The 17,654-nt window shown below is 41.2% G+C and overlaps 1 pseudogene; it reads left to right on the top strand.

Moving 5' to 3' along the window:
* Window positions 1–7,924: 7,924 nt before the first annotated feature.
* Window positions 7,925–17,654, top strand: part of LOC140187028 (uncharacterized) — a 59,050-nt pseudogene continuing 49,320 nt past the window's right edge.

The raw sequence follows: 17,654 nt of genomic DNA, 5'->3' as shown, positions 1-17,654 counted from the left end.
CTGACCTTCCTTCTGGTGAGCAAATTCTGCATGAACTACCTTTTTCTTTTGGCAGGAGTTATTTTCGATGCAGGTCGTTACTTCTTCAACGAAGACTCAATAAGGTCAATCCTTTGTTAAACTGACGAACATTACCAACTTTTCTTAATCCTTTAGATCCTGTACTTTGATAAAGTCTTCACTCTCCAATACTACTGAAAAGGTACATCAACAAATCTGGCAGAAAGGAGTAAACTGCCAGTCCCGCACTATTGTACCTTACAATAGAACGTACAACTCCGTTTTAAAAATGAAACAGTGTCATAAAGCAAATAAGCAACGGAACAAAGTCTTGAACTAATGTTCAAGCTGGAAAACTAACTGCGTCACCAGGGGTCTTCCCTTTTATACCCATGGTGAACATGTCATCACGTGACCTTGCATTGGCAGGAAAATTACATCAGGTGACCTCCAAAAGACCATTACATCATTCTCACAAGAAAGTCACAAGATCTCCTTGAGGTATGTAACAGTGGTGATGGAAAGATTTCTTGAATCCATTTTATATTCCTGATGATGAAAATATACCCATAGTGTTTTAGTTTGTGTGTTCCAGAATCTTGGCTCAATGAATTGGCAATATATTTCTAAACCCATATATTGCCTTCAAGATGTTAGACTTGAAAAAGTCGGCTGACTTTGTCTTTCCACAATGTAAGGCGTACGCGTCTGACAGATGATAAGAAATGACCTTTAGTTTCATAGAACACTACAGCACGGAAAGCGCTCTTTAGACTATCCAGTCCATGCTGAACTGTTATTTTACATAGTCCCATTGACCTGCCCCTAGGCCATAGCCCTCCATACCCCTCTCATCCATGTACCTATCCAAATTTCTCTTAAATGTTGAAATTGAAGCTGCATCCATCACTTCAATTGGCAGCTCATTCCACACTCTCAACGTACTCTGAGTGAATAAATTCCATCTCATGGTCCCCTTCAATGTTTCACCTTTCACCCTTAACCCATGATCTCCAGTTCTAGTCTCATCCAACCTCAATGAAAAAAACCTGTTTGTATTTACCTCATCTCCATACTTCTTAATTGTGTATACCTCCATCAAATCTCCCTTCATTCTCCTACATTTTAAGGAATAAAGTCCTAACCTATTCTACTTTTCCTAATAACTCAGGTCCACAAGTCCTGGCAACAGTCTGATAAATTTTCTCTGTACACTTCCAATCTTATTGATCCTTTTGTGTAGGTCAGTGACCAAAACTGGACTCAGTACTCCAAATTAGGCCTCACCAACATCTTATACAATCTCAACATAACATCCCAACTCCTGTACTTTGATTTATGAAAGCCAATATCCTAAAAGCACACTTTACGACCCTATCTGCCTGTGACACCACTTTCAAGGAATTATGAGTACGTATTCCAAGGGTCTTGGCCTGAAATGTTGACTGTACTCCTTTCCAAAGATGCTGCCAGGCCTGCTGAGTTCCTTCAGCATTTTATGTGCGTTGCTTGGATTTCTAGCATCTGCAGATTTTCTCTTGTTTCCCTCTGTTCTACCATATTCTGCTGTGCCTTACCACTCATAGTGTAAGCCTTACCCTTGTTGGTCCTCCCAAAGTGCAACACCTCACAATTGTCTGTATTAAGTTCCCTCTGCCATTTTTTAGCTCATTTCTCCAGCTGGTCCAGATCACACTGTAAACTTTGATAGCCTTCCTTGCTATCCTTACAACCCCAATTGTTGCTGTCATCCATAAATTTGCTGACCCAATTTACTACGTTATCATCCAGACCATTAATATAGATGATAAACAGAAATGGACCCAGCACTGATTCTTGTAGCACACCACTAGTCACAGACTTCCATTCTGAGAGGCAAACATCTATTATCATTCTGTGGTTTCTTCCATGTAGCCAATATATCTCATCCTGAGGGCCAAGCGACTGAAACTTCTTGACTAACCTCTTATTCAGGACTTTGATAAAGGCCTTGCTAAAGTCCACGTAGACAACATCCGCTGAATTTCCTTCATCAAGTTTTCTGGTAACCTCCTCAGAAATCTCTATAAGATTAGTTAGACACAAGCTGTCACACACAAAGCCTTGTTGATATTCCTTAATCAATCACTGTCTATCCAAATGCTTGTATATCTAACACTCACAACACGCGGCCCGAAACATCCACCGATCTTTTCCACAAATGCTGCCCGACCTGCTGAGTTCCTCCAGTGTGTTGTGAGCGTTGCTTTGACCCCAGCATGTGCAGATTATTTTGTGCTTGTATATCTGATCCTTTAGAATACCTTCCAATAACTTACCCAAAACTGACGTCAAGCTCACCAGCCTATAATTTCTTGGTTTATTCCAAGAACCTTTCTTAAAAAACAGAAAAACATCAACTATCCTCCAATCCTCCGGCAATTCACCCATGGCTAAAGATATTTTAAACACCTCCGCTAGCACCCTTGCAATTTCTACGCTAGCCTTTCACAAGATCTGAGAAGCCTCTTGCCTGGATGTGGAGATTTATCTACCTTAATTTGCCTCAAGGCAGAAGTACCTTCTCCTCCCATTATCTATATATAGTCCATGAACTCAATGCTGTTTTGCCTCACTTCTACAGTCTCCCAAGGCACAGATACAAAATTTAATTTCAGATCTTTCCCATCCCTTTCGGTTCCACGCATTGATGACTACTCTGATTTTCAAAAGGACCAATTTTGACCCTTGCTATTCTTTTACTTTCAATATATCTGTCATGATCCGGTCCGTGAAATCTGCATTCCAGTTCACGGTCCAGTCCATGTTCCTTATTCCAGGTTTTCCGGTTTTCCCCAGTTTCTGCTGAGACAGTTGATTCTCGTTTGGGCTGGCTTTGTAAATAGCTTCAGGATTCAGATTCTGACTGCTGGATTGTTCCTGTACATACCCCCGTCTAAATCCCTTCTGTTCCCCTGCCTTCTGTTGCCTCGCATCGCCTCGTCTGAAGCCTTGCCTCCCCTGAACCGTCTGCACCGCTGTCTAGTTCAATCGCCGGAGCAAGATAAGGAACTGTCTATTGTTGTTTTGAACTGTCTCTGTATCCCCGCCTTCACTAGGTAGGTCTGGCTGTTTACCACTACCTAGTGTTGAGAACCATCTGTATCCATGCCTTCGCTAGGTAGGTCCAGCCGTTTGCTGCTACCTAGTGTTGCGAACTGTCTTTGTCCACGCCTTCGCTAGGTAGGTCCAGCCGTCTGCCGCTACCTTGAGTTAGGAACTGTCTCGTCGTATTCTGCATTTTGTGTAATGAGTCCCGGCCCTACGTCCTGTTTCCAAGGAGGGGTCCCGGCTCTGTTTTCCATGTTCCTGTCTCTCCCTTGACCAAGGCTCTGCATTCCTGTCTCTCCCTCGACCTAACCAAGGCTTCGGGGTCTTGTCCAGTCCTAGCAATGATCCAAGAACCTTGTCCTGTCCAAGCCATGGCTCTGTGTTCTCGTCTTGTCCATGTGTCTCGCCCAGCCCAGGAGTACCTTGCCCAGCCCGGTGCTGGGGTTCCCTCATCCTGTGCTGGGGTTCCCTTATCCCGTCCAGGAGTTTGATGTCCAGTCCTGTTGCCTCTCCTCGTCCTGTAGCCACGTCTTGTCCTCACCTAGCTCTGGAGTCCGAGCCCGAGTCAAGTCCCAGGTTCTGGGTCCTTGCCCAGTCTCTTGCTCGGAGTCCAAACCCAAGCCTCGAAGAACCCTCATGCCTCGAAGAACCCAAGCCTCATCATGTCTTTGCCTAGATCCGGGGTCCGAGCCCGAGTCAATACCCAGGTTTCGGGTCCTTGTCCAGTCTCTGGCTTGGAGTCCAAGCCCAGGCTCCTAGTTCCAAGTTCCATGTCCTGGTTCCGTTAGCCTAGTCAAGTCCTAGCCCAGGCCCTGTGTCATGTCCAGCGTCCTTTCTTCCTCTCTCCCCTTGTTTCCTTGTCACGTCTAGTCCTGCTCCTTGTACTTCAGTGTCTGTGCCTCGCTTTTGGGTCTGCCGCTCCCAGTGCACATTATGACAATATCTGTAGAAGCCCTTGGGTTTCTCCTTCACCTTGTCTGCTAGTGCAACCTCGTGCCTTCTTTTAGCCCTCCTGATTTCCTTCTTCAATGTTGCATTTCTTACACTCCTCAAGTTGTTCCTACCTGCCTATACCTGTAATACTCCTTTTTCTTAATTAGGGCCTCAATATCTCTCAAAATGAACGTTTCCTAAACCTGTTATCATTGCCTTTGATTCTAACAGGCACATACAAGCTTGGTTCTCTCAAAATCACACTTTTGAAGGCTTCCCACTTGCCGAGTACACCTTTGCCAGAAAACATCCTGCCCCAAATCACACCGATACCATCAAAATTGGCTTATCTCCAACTTAGAAACTCAACTCACAGACCAGACCTATCTTTTTTTCATATTTACTTTGAAACTAATGTCATTGTGATCACCAGATGCAAAGTGATCTCCTACATAACCTTCTGTCACCTGCCCTGTCTCATTCCTTAATAGGAGAACAGGAATTGCACAGTCTCACATTGGGACTTCTAAGTACTGATTAAAAAAAAACTTTCCTGAACACATTTGACAAACTCTATCCCATCTAGTCTTTTTATAGTATGGTAGTTTCAGTTAATTGTAGAAAGTTAAAATTATCTGCTATAACAATCTTATGTTTCTTGCAACAGCTTGTAATCTCTCTACAAATTTGTTCCTCTAAATCCAACTCACTGCTGTGTTAGCTCTACGCAATTTGTTGATGATCAACATTTCAGCCATGGTGCTTTGGTGCCAGAAACTGAATGTTTAAGGTAGGGGGTCAGAGGCTCAGGGATTTATGGTTCTTGTTTTTTTTGTCGGAGACAAGTACATAAAAATGTTTAAAACACAGAAATGGAATCCTAGGGGATTTCACCTCCTCATACATAAAGGGTAGAGATATAATGTTGTGTGAAAGCCCTTCCCAAGCCAGGATTTAAGCAGTATGACCAGAAAAGAACCAGAGCAACCAAGAATAGGAAGCACAGTAGAATACTTAGGGATTAATAATGTCAATATGATATAGCTTAAGATAATGTTCATAGTGATAAAGCATTAAGATCTATGCAATTGATAGGAAGAAAGAGCCAATATGAGGGAAAGATTGCAAGGCTAAAGTGGAAAAAAATCCAAACAAAAGGACATAACACCAATGTGAAAATATGAAAGAAGGGATTGAAAGAGATAAGGAGAAAACATATCTATAAGCAATGAAACAACACTGCTGCAAATGAAATGCATTTGTTAAATAAATTGGTAAGACAAGCTTGAATCTATAACAAAATCCACATGTCACAGAGTCACAGCAAAGAAACACAACCTGTGGTGTCCAGGTCAACCATTGGCTTTAAACTAATTCTATGTTAACTATCCTATTTGATTCTCCTAACTGTTTGTCAACTTCATTCAGATTCTACCTCTCACCAACACTGAAGAAAATTTATCATGCACAATTTATCTCCCCACCCATGTGGGAGTGGGAAGAAAGAAGATCACTTGGAACGTTTCATCCTCCATTATCGTCATCACCTCCTGAACATCTTGTTTCTTCTCCTGAGTGCTCTGAGGGGACTCTTCCATTCATGGCACTCTAGTCCTGTACTGAAACACTTGAGTGCCTCCAGAACCCTCCCTTACATGTGCAGGAGTTATGCACCTACATTTTTATTGATCTCTACCAAACTTTTCTTATTTATCTCATATTTTTCCTAATGTCAGGTTCTTGAGAACTCTGCGACTTTGTCCATTGTGTTGTGAAAAGCAGGAGTGATTCAATGATCAAAGGAATGTTGATGCAGCAACTAATGGCAAGATTAAATAACTAAGGTTGGATCTAATGGAGAAAGATTGGAGGATTGCATATCATGACAACTAAGAGCTACTTCCTTCACACTGTTAGAAATCCAACCTAAAAAGCAGCGGGGGACTGTCAGGATATCTCAGGAAGAAATAACAACGATGGCTGAGAAAATGAAGAAAACAACACATTTAATGTGAGACCAACCTTCATCCTTCATCGTGTCCATCCACAGAAGTTTGGTGGGACCCTCAATAGAAAGCTGCTGAGTTATAGTGGGAATTTGGATATATTTTGAAAATTTCCATTGAAAATTTGTATAATTAATAAGCATTTTCTCCCAACTAAGCTATTCTATTGTTTCTAATTTTAGTATTCAGGGGATTAAACTTTAGCTGTGTAGAAACTGGTGAGAGTGCTCCTCGGTGATTTTCCCTGCTCACTTTAACTCTTTCGACTGAATGCATAAATATACTGCTTAGTAAATAAAGAATCAAAACTGAAGTGACATGCTGTTTGCTGATACTGCAGCAGTTGTGACCCACACACCGCAGCACCTCCCGAGCTTGATGGATTGCTTCTCCCAGGCCTGCAAGGAATTTGTTCCATCAGCCTGAAAAAGACAAATTGGATGTTGTTCGACACTTCACGTACCTGGGGTCCATCTTCAGTGACAACCTCTCCTTGGATGCAGAAATCGGCAAGCGCATCAGGAAGGCTGCAACAATTCTTACTTGGCTCATCACGTAACACTGGGATGACTGTGTACAATGCGCCTGTCACCAGCACACTGCTGGTACGGCAGCAAGGCCTTGCCAATAAGCAGGAGAAAAGGCTCAACACCATCAGTACCTTTGTCGCATCTTGGGCATCTCCTAGAGAGAGAGAGAGTATTCAATGCTGAGGTTCTTTCTCATTCTGGCCTCCCTAACATGTACACCCTGCTCAGGCAGCAGAGGCTGCACCGTCTAGGCCATATCTGCCGCAAGCAGGATGGTTGCATCCCAAAAGACATCCTCCATGGTAAACTGGCTTCAGGTAAGAGAACCGCTGGCCACTCACAGCTGCACAAGGTTGTCTGCATGTGGGACATGAAAGCACTAGACATCATCACTGAGTCCTGGAAGGAGCTTGCAGATAGCGGCACAGATGGAGAAGCATCCTGAAACATCACCTGAAGTCAGGTGAAGAAAATTCCTCAGCACAGCAGAAGATGAACGGGCTCATAGCAAGGAATGCTGCCTCACCAGCAGAGTTGAGGCCACTTACAGATGTGAGCTTTGCAAGAGAGTCTGCCACTTTCATATTGATCTCAGCAGCCACAGGTGGCACTGCACCAACAGCGTAGGTAGCTCGGGCACAACCATGACCAATGGAGGACCTCACAATAAAATAATGAGCCAACAAGAGAAAACCTGCTGATGATGGAAATCGAAAGCAACACACACAAAATGCTGGAGAAACTCAGCAGGCCAGGCAGCGTGCGTGGAAAAGAGTACAGTCGACATTTCAGGCCCTTCAACAGAACTCAAATAATGAACAAGATAATTCACAGGGAATTAGACTGACCTGCTGGGGAATAGAATAGAATACTAAGTTCATTTATCACTGAAGGGATCAATAAAGATTGGTTGGGCCAATCCTTGGTAAATCGTAACACTGCATATCATTTCAGGGGATTCTTGCCGTTTTGAATCCAGAACATACCTGCAGTAACATACATAAAGAAAACAGCAAATGTAGGAGGTCCATTAAAATTATTACGTCCTTTTGCTGGGTCTACTCCAAAAGGCAGGTTTAATACCCATAAGTCTTTCATAATCATCTCCTCCAACTCTCCTGAATATTCAAGTTCAAGTTTAATTGTCATTAAACCGATCAGATTATCCAGCTAAACGAAACTTTGTTCCTCCAGGGTCAAAGTTCCAAACACAGTACATACTGTCACACACAGCACACAGCACACATAGTTACAATAGCACATACAGTCACAAAATAATGTGAGCAAAAGTCTTTGAGTGACCTGGCCTGGAGTTTGGTGGTACATGGAATGTTTTCCTGGAGGCAAGGTTCTGCAAGAGCAAGCATGCAGGAGTTCCTCATCTTGCGCTGGGTCAGCCTCAAAGGCAATCCAGCTGCCTTCCGGGGACCGAGCACTGGAGAGCAGCAGAGACAGGAGAGCTGCCCTACAGAGGCCAGCCCCCAAGCCAGCACAGATTCTGGCACACCCGCCGTGCTTCTGTTCTCTCCCACGCCACCTCTGGCTCCTCCTTCCCTGGCAATGCCGCAATGCCAGTATGAGGGCCTGGTCTGCGCAGCAACCTGAAGCCACGGATCTTCTCTTATATCGGTCACACCAATGAACAAATGAACTGGATATACGGGAACCACACCGGATCTCTGAACTCTGTCATATTTAACCTAAGCATAAGTTAGCTGTATGATTTATTTGTTTAGGCTACATATGCTAGTCTCATTTATGCCTCTGTATTATGGATTTGGATCTATTGCACATGACCTTCAATAATTAAGAAAATCAATGGTAGTTACTGCAACCTCTGCTTGCATATTCCATTCTTTGAAACAGTATGGGCAAAACAAATGACACATTCAGGAATATGCAACGTGGAAATTAGAAAGCGGTGATATTTTTATACTTATAAAATTCTATTTGTGCTTTTGGAAATGTCTTTAGGTCATTCATAATTAGATGAATCATCATTTCCAATTTATTCATTTGCATCAAAACTTACAATTCAGAATACCAAACGTGCAGTATGAATCATTAAGAATCGTATTCAAGAGCTTTATTTGCAAACTTTACAGGACCAGATTAAATTAATTCTTCTTTGCATTTTATTTGAAAGCCATTCAATTTAACATTGGTGTTTCAAAGTGAGATTGAACTAATAACTCCAGGTGAGTCCAATTTCAACCAGAATGTGTGAACTTTGAAATCTGTGTGAAATACAAATGGCAGCTTTAGTGTATCTCTTTGATGTCCAATGGTCAGATGTAAAAATGAATGTCCTTCAAGTGAAGGAATCTCAAAATACTGCTTTTGGACACCAAAGGAAACTAAGGCCAAGTCTTAAAACTTTTGCTGGGATGTCTTCCATTCATTCAATTTGACTTAAACTGAAAAATCTCATTTCATATGAAAAATGAAAAGAACTGGATGTTTCTAGTTGAATGTACTAATCTGTCCAGTTCCATTTTCTGTCACCTATAGTACATTTAATTATTTTATGTGATTTCGGGCAAAGAATCATTCCTGTAGTAAGGATGTATTGTTTCACTACCTGTGTTTCATAGCAACACACATCAAAGTAGCTGGTGAGCGCTGCAGGCCAGGCAGCATCTCCAGGAATAGGTACAGTCGACGTTTCGGGCCTAGACCCTTCATCAGTCCTGACATAGAGTCTCGGCCCGAAACGTCGACTGTACCTCTTCCTGGAGATGCTGCCTGGCCTGCTGCGTTCAGCAGCAACTTTGATGTGTGTTGCTTGAATTTCCAGCGTCTGCAGAATTCCTTGTGTTTACCTGTGTTTCATAATTGTGTTGCAACATTAAAATGTACATTTTCTATTTTAATTGACCATGATTGGCCATGAGTGAGTATGATGAAAGGAAACATTTCAAAGTATCATAGGAAGAGTAGCAGAGCAAAACAAATTAGAGGAACTCTCTCTGCTGTATGGATGCAATGTTTTATTGGGTTGATAAGGAAGAAAAAGCTGGGAGCATAGATCGCAGAAGATGCTGTACAAGTGCTTCTCCAGATGGTAGATGGAATGGTGCGAGGAATAATGGGAAAAAAGGAGAGCCATAGGGAGATACATAGACAGTTTAGGAGTGTGCTACCAGAGAATGCAAGATATATCACCGCTTACCAGCTAGGGCCAGACTTGCTGTGCTACTTAATACTGCACCCAGTTGTGTGGATCAGAATGTGTTCTTGCACATTCTCAGTTAAAACTATGAGGCAGAACCTACATTCATTCAAAATCCTTAGGACATCCTGAAACACATCATAGCCCAGGAAGCATTTCTGAAATGTAGTCAATGTTATAAACAAATGCAGCAACAAAATTGGTTACCACAGTACGTCACAAACAACAGTCAGACAATAATCTGCTCACTTACTTCAGTGGTGCCAACTCAGGGATAAATACTGGCCTGGGTCAAATTCAAATTAACTTGCTGATTGATATGTCTGCCTGAGAAGGAAGGCTCAAATTATTGGTGGATATGCACATTTTATGATGTACAATGTCTGAGTCAATGAATGAGGTGTCAGGTGCATTCAAAGCAGACTGAGAACTATTAAACACAATAATTAAGGATTTTTAAAAAAAATTACGACTAGTTTAGCCAGGTTATCAACAAATAATACCAAATTTATAGAAATAACAGTTAGTACTTATCTTGTGTATAATTTGACAGTGTGCAAATTTCAAAATGAAACCAATTTACCTATTTTTCAATTTATTTTACTAAACTGTTGCTGTTTTATTATATACAACATTGGAAAAGTATTTCTCCAAGGCAGGATAATTACATAGTGGGCCTTTTCCTTTTAATACTGTAGAGTTTGTGTTTCCCATATATTGTGTCCAGAATATTATTAAAGATGTTTCAGATCCCACTCCTTCCTTCCCATTTTCTGATTATCCATACTCTTGTCAACCTATTTGATCCTCGGCTGAGTTACCATTACAACATACGTTCAGTCACATACCCATCTCATTCTGCCCCCATAATATTACATATCTCAATTCCATATTAACCTATCTTCTGTTCAACTCCCCCATCAATGATCTTGTTACACACAGACTCAACCATTCCAATGTTTTCTTCACCCACCTTCATAAAGTTCAGCACAGCCAAAACTATAGTCAGTCTTAGTTAAGCCTAGATGTACTTTACCTACATTCATAAAGAGCAGCCCTAATGCAAAGTGGTTGTGTTAATTAATATTAAAATATAATTAATTTAAATAAATTGTAGCATTACTAAGTAGCATTTCCCTCCTGTCTTCTCCTATCATTTTGGATCTCCCCCTCCCCCTCCAACTTTCAAATCCCTTACTCACTCTTCCTTCAGTCAGTCCTGACAAAGGGTCTCGGCCTGAAACGTCGACTGCACCTCTTCCTAGAGATGCTGCCTGGCCTGCTGCGTTCACCAGCAACTTGTATGTGTGTTGCTTGAAATTCCAGCGTCTGCAGAATTCCTGTTGTTAGCATTACTAAGTGTCTTATTGTAATTATTAGGTGGGCTTCAACTCTTTCTATGTGACAGAAAATCCAGTTATTGACAGCACAAGCGTCAGGGGGTCAGCGTCACGGTCTGGAGGCAGGACTTTAGGCTCTGCTATCTGTGGACACACCCTGCTGATGGATCTACTTTATTTAACAGCAGGAACAGGAAAGCCAGCAAATCACTGGAAGCTACACAGCTGTGAATGGTAAAGAGCACTACAGGCAGCTCACGAGGGACATACGGAATATTTGTGCTAGATGCAGTGCAGTCTAACCCAAAATCTCTTTCAGCTACATTTATATTAATATCTGTAAGCTATATGTTACTTTCCTCCCCCAACCACCCACCTTCCTCCTCACCTGGTTTAACCTATCACCTGCCAAATTATACTCCTTCCCTTTCCTTCACCTCCTTATTCTGGATTCTGCATCCTCTCTTTCTAGTCCTGATGATGGTTCTTGACCTGACCTTTGACTGTTTATTCCCCTCCATAGATGCTTCCTGACTTGCTGAGTTCGCTGTGTTCTTCCAGCGTGTTTTTTTTTTGTGCACTGCACAAGAGGGTATCATATTTGCAGTTATTATTAACCAGTAAATAATTTATGTGACAACATCTCAAAGAAATTCCATTATATATTCTTTAATTTACTTCAATACCGCCTTCTCGCTATCTTTCAAGGATTTCCTTAGCCACTTAACCCATAAGCACTAATTTAAAGAAAATGTGTAAGGATTAATATACTCAAAATTGTAGAGAACATGAAGTATTCCTAAATATGTATTTATCATTTAGATGAAATCACAGCCATTTCTCACCAGGAATAAAAACTGCACTGGAGGATTGGTATTCTTTTCTTCATAATCTGAAGCCTAAGTTAAATTGGATTACTAATTGGATTGCAAGTAACAATTAGTGCATCTGTAATATCTAAAGTAATCATTACCTTACTATTTTTATATTTTTTTCCAATCAAGAGAAGATATAAATAACATTTTAAGTGACAAATGTTACTTCCGACAAAACTTACATTCTGAATATAATTCACATCTCAACAATTCTGCTTTCAGATGTAATAGAAATGCATAGAGAATTCCATCAAGGAGAAATGTCAGTTTTTTTTTTGCTGAATGCAGACCATCAACAGAATAATGAAAAAAATTGATATGTAAATGATCATTTGTAAAACAGTAGCATTCAACAGTTAACTAATATAGCATCTTAGTTATACTAGCTTAACTAATAGCATTCTTTAATTATTTTTATATTTTCCAGTATTTCAAATTGTATTGACGAATGGCTGTGTTGAATGATTAATTCTGTTAAGTATGCTATTCAGCGCACAAGTGAGTAAGCAGATAGTAGTTTGTCACAGATCTGATCGCTCATGCTGAGTTACAGTTACATATTCATATTTGATTGGAAGCAAAGGTTTTACAATGGCTTTATCAACTTGAGTCAGGAAGTGATCCATTCAGGTTTATCATTTTTCAGTAACATAAAATGACTCTTGCTGACAAGTATGTGAAGACCCACTGGACGAGGCAATACATGAAGCTGGCTCCTTGTTAAGATGCCACTGACATTCACAGACTCGGCTGATGCGTGAAGGGCCAGACTAGCAAAAACTGAGCATTGGATAGCACCCAAGGAACTGCCTGTATACTTGACTCAGAGTTCAGGGAATATGGAAAAGAATAAAAAGAGGGAATTGATGTATGAGTTCAATTAATTTCCAAATTAATTTTCCATTTTAAGATAATGAATGGTTTAATGGTAGAGCTGAAATCGTCCCATTAATGGAAGACAGCAATAATGAATAGATTTCTTAACAGTACTTTATCGTGTCTAGGATCATCAATAGTAGAAGCAACCAGGTTTCCAAAAAAAATTAGGCTTTTAAAAGATGTTGACTGTTTAACTGTGAATCTATAGGCTATACGTTTCAACTGACAGTAGCAAATTTAGCTCCTCTAAGATTATGCCGTAAATTTGGTACAGAAAGAAATTGGAATTGAATTGAAATTGACCATTCAAGATCATGACAGCATCTTTCTATGAGAGTTTATGACTGTAGGAGAAGCACGTCTTTAAAAGCTTGGTTTATGACCCTCTATTCAGAGAATGGCTGAGAGGAGCAGTGTAAGAGTTAGGTAGAAGGCGTGCTTCAGGAAGAACAGACAGTTGAGTTACAAATGCAAAACTTAAGAAATCACAAGTAATAGGAATTAGCCTAAAATATGGGATTCCTCCCATGGTATTGAGGAATCATCATATATTATATAATATTGCAAATTATTGCATTGGTTAACACATACAAAATGCTGGAGGGACTCAGCAGACCAGGCAGCATCTATGGAAAAGTGTACAGTCGAAATTTTGGGCCGAGATCTTTCACCAGGACTGGGGGAAAAAGATGAGGAGTAGAGTTAAAAGGTGGTAGGAGGAGAGAGAGAGAAAAACACAAGATGATAGGTGAAACTGGGAGGGGGAGAAGGAAAAGGGGACGGGGAATGGTGAAATAGTGTTGTTCCTCCAACTTGAGTGTGGCTTCATTGCAACAGTGGGGGAGGCCATGGATAGACATATTGGAATGGGAATGGGAAGTGGAATTAAAATGGGTGGCCACTGGGAGATCCCAGTTTTTCCGGCAGATGTAGCGTAGGTGCTTGGCACCAACCCCCTCACCATTACCCACCGCCCTTTTCCTCTCTGATCTTATCTCCTTGCCTGCCCATCTCTGGTGCCCCTCCTTCTTTTCTGTTTTCCATGACCTTCTGTCCTCTCCTATTAGATTCCCTCTTCTGCAGCCCTGTGTCTTTCTCACCAATCAACTTCCCAGCTCCTTGCTTCACCCTCCTCCTCCTGGTTTCACGTATCACCTTGAGTTTCTCCCTCCCCTCCCCCCACCTTGTAGTACAAATCCTCATCTTATTTTTCTCCACCAAAGGGTCTTGACCTAAGTATCAACTGTTCTCTTTTCCATAGATGCTGCCTGGCCTGCTGAGTTCCTCCAGCATTTTGTGTGTCGCATGAATTTACAGCATCTGCAGATTTTCCCTTGTTTGTCATTGCATTGATTCTTTCAATTATGCCGTACTGTTATTTCTGATGCATAATGAACTGACTGTGACAGAAAATATATAGATATCAGTTAAGTTTATTGTGCTGGATAATCTTTTTCTTTCAATCTAAAGCATTTATTGAAGATTCACTATTATTTAATGTCATTTCTAGTGGACAAGTGTAAGGAGAACAAAATGATTGTTACTTTGGATCCGATGCAGCACAAGAAAAAATAAGATAAGGAACACAATAATTATCAGAAGATGTTAAATATGTATACAGAAGATAGGTAATCTACATAGATTGATTGTACTTTCATAAAGTGATGCTCAGTACAGTACATAAGATGTCTGACAGGAAATGATAACATTGTGGTGGAGGGTGTGGAGGTGTGGGTTAGTGGGTGAACGTGTTTATCTGCTGCATTGCTTGGGAAAGTAACTGCGAGTCTGGTGTACTTGGTGTGAATGCCACATGGCCTTCTCTCTGATGGGAGTGGGACAAACAGTCCATGAGCAGGGTGAGTGACATTACTGGCTCTTTTCTGACACCTTTCTGTGTATCTTGTAATAATTAAATTGCATTTAGAATTGGCCCAGTTTCCTGCGTTAGAAGACTGACTTCACTTGTATAGAACACATTGACTACAAATTATTTTGGGTCATTCTAAAAATAAAGAAAAAAATGACATTCATAAAAAGACGTGAAAGGGATTGCTTCTTCCTCTACTATTAGATAGGTACTCAGAGATCAACATTGTTCTTCACCTTAAAGATCATGAATTTGCATGGATGTAGACATTTTCTTTGCTGACTGTCTGCATATTGTATCCTGTAGGCATATTCTAAGAGACCTTAATCCAAAAATGATCTACTTTCAGTTCTATTACAGCAAGAAGAATCCAGGAGGATGGAGAAAATTTCTGAAAGCCATTCTCAACATTCTTCTGACTCCTGGGAATCACTGCCCCTCACAATTCAACATGGAGACAGAAGGTTGTGTTTGAATCCTAGTGTTCCAGCATCACTTTCCTCAGACAGCCAAGACTTTGCCAATATACTGCAGGTGCTGGAACATTTTTCCATTAATGTCTGCCTTTATTAAGAAGTGGCTTTTGAGCCATGGAAACTGTTTTATATTTTCCAGTGTCTTTGGATCTTGATTATAAGGGGTCAGAGAAGTGTGGCAGAGTCAGGTTGATAAAGGACCCGTATTATCAAGATATTTAGGGTTGATGATGAGCTAATGCCATTAACTACATATTCTATCCAACACATGGATATTCTGAATTCCATGACTGCACAGAACTGTAATTGGACTGCTTAGTATAAATAACTTGGTTCCATACTAAGTGATCTAACATCATGTAAGGGATCATCCACTAAGTTTATTGTAAGGCACATTTTCTCATATAATTCAGGGAAGGGAACAACTTGGAGCTCAGCTATCAAATGTGATCATATGCCACCATTGACTTTGCACCAGAAATCCATGACTAATGTTGAGGTTAGCTTGAAGACAATGGAGAATGAGCAGTCTCCTCTTTACACTGTAGAATAATTCCACTCTAGCAGGAAGATGAGGTGAAGAACTGAAACAAGGAATTTCGAGAAAAGGTTTAGTGTGATATCCTGAATGTGTTTTTATCCCATTCTGCACTGTATTTGGACCTGTGATGGATCTGTTGATTAGAATCTCCACTTGCAAGTCTTTGTGTAGCAAACATAGACTTGTAACACATTTTCTGAAGGTAGCCAAATTTAAGAAGGAATTGAAGGCACTTGTGAGGTCAAGGAAGGATACTGCCATCTACATTTTTCTTGGATTTGTTTCATGGTGAAGATATACCCATTGTACTTTTGAAGGATATTGCAATGGATTTTCTTTAAATGGTCATTTAAAAAAATTTTGTTACTTTTGGAAATATTTGTCTTTGCTGAACAGAGCCTACTCCCATTTGGATAAGCAGGGCAGCACTGTGAAGATCATGTTCTTTGATTTCTCAAGTGCCTTCAATACTACACAACCCTCATTGCTGGGGGAAAAGCTCCATTCAATGCAAGTTGGCACTTCCATTGTATCCTGGATAATGGACTACCTGACTGGCAGACCACAGTTTGTGCAGCTTCAGAGCTGTGTGTCAGACATGGCTATAAACAGCACTATGGTCCCAGAGGGACTGTATTGGCTTCCTTCCTGTTTACCCTGTATACCGCAGACTTTAGATACAATGCTATGTCATGTCACCTGCAAAAATTCTCTAATGACTCAGCAACAGTTGGGTGTATAAAGAGAGGATGGGAGAATGAATACAGAGCTCTGGTGGAGGACTTTGTCAAATGGTGCAAGCTGAACCATCTGCAGCTCAGCATCAGGAAGACAAAGGAGATGGTGATGGACTTTAGGAAGACTAAGCCTGCACTCTCCTCTGTTACTATTGATGGTGAGGACGTGGATGTGGTGAGGATCTACCAGTACCTGGGGGTGCACCTGAATGACAGACTTGAGTGGAGCACCAACGCAGAGGCTGTTTACAAGAAGGGTCAGAGATGCCTATACTTCCTGAGGAGACTGAGGTCCTTTGGAGTATGCAGGCCTCTCCTTCACATGTTCTACCAGTCTGTTGTCGCCAGTCCAATCTTCTATGCAGTGGTGTGCTGGGGCAATGGCATCAACATGGGTGATGCCAACAGGCTCAATAAACTGATTAGAAAGGCTGGCTCTCTTACAGAAATCAAACTGAACACACTGGAATCTGTTGTAGAGCAAAGGACCCAATGGAAAATCCTGGCAATTCTGAACAATGTTTCTCACCCTCTGCATGCCATCTTGGCTGAACAGAGGAACACATTTAGTAATAGACTAAAATAACTGCGCTGCTCCAAAGAGCGCTATATGAGGTCATTACGCTCTATAACGAGTCAACCTACAACCGGGGAGGTGATGACCCTCTCCCGTTAGACTGTTTAAGATAACTTTTTTTTATTCTTTCTTACGTCTCTCCTAACATTTATGTGTCTGTGTGTTTGTAATACTACTGTGACACTGTAATTTCTTTCAGAATCAATAAAGTATCTATTTATCTATCCATCTTTTGAAAACTGTTATTGCACAAAAAGCTAAAGATATTGTACACAACGACACAGGCCTCACATAATACATGAATAGGCTTTTTCTCTGTTTGCTTCTGACACCGTAGAGCAAGCTGAGTGACTGGGACAATCACAGAGGGCATTGTCAGTGGATTGTGTTGTTGGGAAGGAGGCTGGGGGAGGCCCAGGATAGGGGCAATGGAGTGTCAAACCATCAATGGAGGGGGAGGGATCAGAAAGTCATGAGTCAGACCAAGACATTGGATCGTGGTAGAGAGCTGGTGGTCATGAGTGGAACCGGGACCATTTGATTAGGTATATCTGGGGTAGGTGTAGTAAGACAGTGATGCAGATGTGAGGTTTGGTTCGGATACCTGATTGGGTTGGAGGAAGGTGAA

The sequence above is a fragment of the Mobula birostris genome, chromosome 24, assembly GCF_030028105.1.
Source record: "Mobula birostris isolate sMobBir1 chromosome 24, sMobBir1.hap1, whole genome shotgun sequence".
Classification (NCBI taxonomy): domain Eukaryota; kingdom Metazoa; phylum Chordata; class Chondrichthyes; order Myliobatiformes; family Myliobatidae; genus Mobula; species Mobula birostris.
The sequence above is the reverse complement of the archived record's forward strand: the minus strand, read 5'-3'. Positions and strand labels throughout refer to the sequence as shown.